Source organism: Penaeus monodon, chromosome 12, assembly GCF_015228065.2.
Source record: "Penaeus monodon isolate SGIC_2016 chromosome 12, NSTDA_Pmon_1, whole genome shotgun sequence".
NCBI lineage: Eukaryota > Metazoa > Arthropoda > Malacostraca > Decapoda > Penaeidae > Penaeus > Penaeus monodon.
Genome location: NC_051397.1, coordinates 46,022,771 through 46,027,129, shown reverse-complemented (window position 1 = coordinate 46,027,129; position 4,359 = coordinate 46,022,771).

Genomic DNA, 4,359 nt, shown 5'->3' with positions numbered 1-4,359 from the left:
ATGTAGAAGAGAGAAAAAAAACATTAAGCTGGAAATCTGTAAATGAATAGTTTATTTTGTTGTATTTATTTGCTACATTTTATTTTTCTTTTAAATTTATTTGCTAGTATATCTACTCATCTTTTTTATTTATTTATTTATTCATTTTTTTTAGCTCATTTCTCTGTCTATTTATCTATTAAATTATACATATATACATTCAGGTGTTCTTATTCCATCTTACAGAAAGAATCTTCTTATTCTTTCTGTCCACTTTAACCTATCTAAGTTATCAACAGGTCATATATATGATATAAAAGAGGGATAAACAAGATCAGTCAACATCCATGCAATTTGTGCAACACAACGGGGCGATTATTCGTTTAAAATCTTGCATAAGAGCTTAAATGTTTTAGAATTTTCGTTATCAGTGGTTTGAATAACGAAAAAAAAATAAACGCTTAATAAGATTTAATAAGATTCAACGTAGGAACATGATTCGTCGACTCATCTAATTCTGTGTTTGTTTTTCTTGTTTTGCGTTCTTGAATCCGTCTTTGTAGACTTAGGAATTCATAGTCTTCATAAGTTGGTAATTTTTCTTCCGTAGTGCAGTTCGTCTTTCTTTGCTTAAGGCTTTAACATCACCGTAATCTTGTTTCCCTTCCTGAATGTTGCACAATGTTGTCATTTTCATTATTCGTGTAAGTTCGTTTTTATATTTACACGTTTTTTTTCTTCTTCTTCTCTCGCCTAACAAGCGTCTCTTAGTTTAAAGCTTTAATTTTAATCCTGCTTTGCCTTTTTTTTCTTGAAATTTACATCCGTTTAAAACTATTATGATTATTATATAAGTACCGCCTTGAGAATAAGAACTATTTTTCTTTTCTTCGGCGAGAAACTCACTCTAAACAAACAAACAAACGTCTCTATTAATTCCGGTTTGTGTCCAGCTCCTGATGTTATCGATATAAACCTCTATCTATCTTTTATTCTATCTATCGATCCTTCATAATAGCAAATAATCACTTTTCCTCCGGGGTTGTACCTTTCTGACTTGTTCGTTTTGTCTGTCCGGATGACATTTGGAATACCTTTTATAACATATGCATGTTTTAAAATCGATTATCTCTATCGTTCTAGAAACAATAACACATTCTGAACTGTGTTTTATTACTGGCGAAATGAACTTTGCTATATAACGATAAGGTAAGGATAAGTCCGATATGCGAAGCTTAGCCTCGCCCGGGCTATGCCATGAGGGGAGCCCGGCCTGTGTCGACTACTGCCGACTCGCTCACGTGTGTCAGCTGGTGCTGACTCGGCTGAACCTAGTCCTTACCCGCCGTGGTGCCCAACCACAGCAGTAACCTCCAGGCGACAGTTGCAACTTCTCGCGCCTGGGCGGGGCGCGAACCGCCGACCCCTCGGATGAGAGGCCGACACGTTATCACTGTTCTAGCCCGGAGGCTAGTTGGACAAAAAAAACAACAAACGACTCGCCATCGTTCGTGTGTGTGTGCTCGCAGGAGGAAGAGGAGGAGCGCCGGCACGCAGCACGCAGCACGCAGCATGCAGCATGCCGCCGCCGCTGCTGCGCACGCGCGCGCCTGCTCGCTTTTCGCAGGATCGGTCCGCGCACTCTCGCCGGGATCGGGAAAGAGGGCGGACCGATGCTGGATGGCTTCTTTCATCATCGGCTCTTCTCTCTAAGGGTGTGCCGCACGCAGGGGTGGGAGAGAACAAGCGTCGCCGGGCCAGAACAACGGGCTCGGCAGGCTCCCACCCGGGCGCGAGCCCTATGCCACTTTACTTTTATGGTTCGTGACTGCTGATTTAGCGTATATCACTTATTCTTCTTATTATCCCTTCATACTTACATTTCGAAGCCATCCGGGTTCCCAAGTATTCTTACATTTCAATGTAAGAATGTCTAGTCATCTCTAGTCATGTCTTTACATGTCTAGTCACTTCATGAACTGCTTTGAATATAATATTTTCATGCAGTTTATCTTGAAGATTATGATCTTGATTTCCGCTGTGACATTTCTGTATTATTAAAGGCTTTAGATTTTCCAGACTTTAACTGAATAAGGTTTGTTATATAGAACAGATTTGATAATGTTAAGCTACTGTATATCCAATGTCTCATTCACACACACACACACATATATGTATATGTGTGTGTGCGTGTGTGTGTATGTGTATGTCTGTGTGTGTGTATGTGTATGTATGTATGTATGTGTGTGTGTGTGTGTGTGTGTGTGTGTGTGTGTGTGTGTGTGTGTGTGTGTGTATGTGTGTGTGTGTGTGTGTGTGTGTGTGTGTGTGTGTGTGTGTGTCTATCTACAGACCCATGCACACACGTTTGTGTGCGAAAACAAGTCACATTCTAATGATTGAAAACAATTAGTAACATTGTTTTAGATAATTACCCGATTTGCATAATATTTCATATAATTTCACTCGTTAGAATTAAAGTTACGAAAGCAATTTAATATAAAAGTAAATCACCTCTATTTTTCATTTTCCTTTTTTGTCATTTTCTCCTTTCTTTCTTATAGTTTATCTTTCGCCTGTTCTTTTTTTCTCATCTCTGTTTTGTTCTCCCTCTCTCTCGTCTCTTCTTTATCTATATCTCCCTCCTTCTTTCTCCTTTTCTATCTTTTCTTTCTATCTTTGTTTCCTTTTCTCTCCTTCTCTTCACTTATTCGCTCCTTTTCTTCTTCATTTCCTGTCTTTCCTCCACATTTATTTCCTTCTCTCGCCTTCTCCTTCTCTTTCTTGTTCCTTCGTTTCCTCATTTCATTTTCTCCCTCTTCATTTCCTCTCTCCCTCCTCCTCTTTCTGTCCTCTTTATCCTTCTCTCCTCCCTCCCTCCTTCCTTCTACCCTCCCTCTGTTCTTTTTTCCCTTCTCCTTTCTCTTCCTCCCTCTCTTTTCCCTCTTTCCTTCTTTCTCCTTCCTTTGTTCCTTCTTCTCTTCCTCAATCCCTCCTCTCCTCTTTTTCTTCTCACTTCCTTTCCTACCTCCCTCCTTCCTTCTTTCCTCTCTCCCTCCCCTCCTCTTTTTCCTTCTCTCTCCTCCCTTTCTTCCTTCTCCCTCCTCCCTTTCTTCCATCTTCCCTTCACCCCTTTCCTCTCTAACTCTTCTCATCCCTCCCTTTCTCCCTTCCTCCCCTCTCCTCTCTATCTCCTCTCTCTCCTCCCTTTCTTCCTTTTTCCCTTCCTTCTTCCCCTTTCCTCTCTAACTCCTTTTCCTCCTTCACCAGATAAGGAAAACGAGGGAATCCATCTGTGTTCAACGTCACTCGTGTCTGAAATCCGGGCTGATCCGACGCGTAAGAAAAGGTAAAACGTTTGACAAGATAACGGGCGTCAACCGTATTAAGGTCTTTTATATTTCGAAAAAAAAGAATAAGAAAAAAAACCCTTTGTTCTTCTTCGTTATTATTATTATAACTGCTTCTATATGATTTTTTAAAATGATAAATCAAATCAAATCTAGGTAAATGTTTTTTTTTTTATATAAAGTTTTCAATTCTAATTTATTCCTCTGATTCAAGTATAATCCTCTAATCATAGCCTAGTATCGTTATCCCAGTCTAACTTTCTAGTCGAATCTGATTCTAAACGGGTTTTCTCATACATTTCATTATGATTCTAAATCAATTCTAATCTAATCAATTTATTCCTAATCGAAGCATCATCTCATTCTAACTTAATAATCCGAATCTAATCTAATACTCTCCTCATCAAATCTAATCCTAACCTAATATCCTACTTCAAACTCTGCCCTCTAATGCGAATCTAATTCTATTTCTAATTCGACTATAACTCCCACTACTCGCTGAGACTCTGGCCAGCGTCCCTCTCGCTTCAAAGGAAAACACGAGACAGAGGCGGACGTTACCCAGGGACGCTGCTCTCCTCTTCTGCTGAATGACTCTGATGAGTGGTCATTTTGCCTCAGAAGTAAGAATAACAAAAAGATGAATATATATATATATATATATATATATATATATATATATATATATATACATACATATATATATATATATACATACATATTATATTATACTACACACACACACACACACACACACACACACAAACACACACGCACACACACACACGCACACACACATACACACACACACACACACACACACACATACACACATACTCGTATACATAAAGAGAGAGAGAGAGAGAGAGAGAGAGAGAGAGAGAGAGAGAGAGAGAGAGAGAGAGAGAGAGATGAGTAGATGGATAGATAAATGAATGAAGAAACAATATATACAGGTAGAAAGATCAATAGACAGATTGAAAAATCAAGATCCACACACACACACACACACACACATATATATATATAT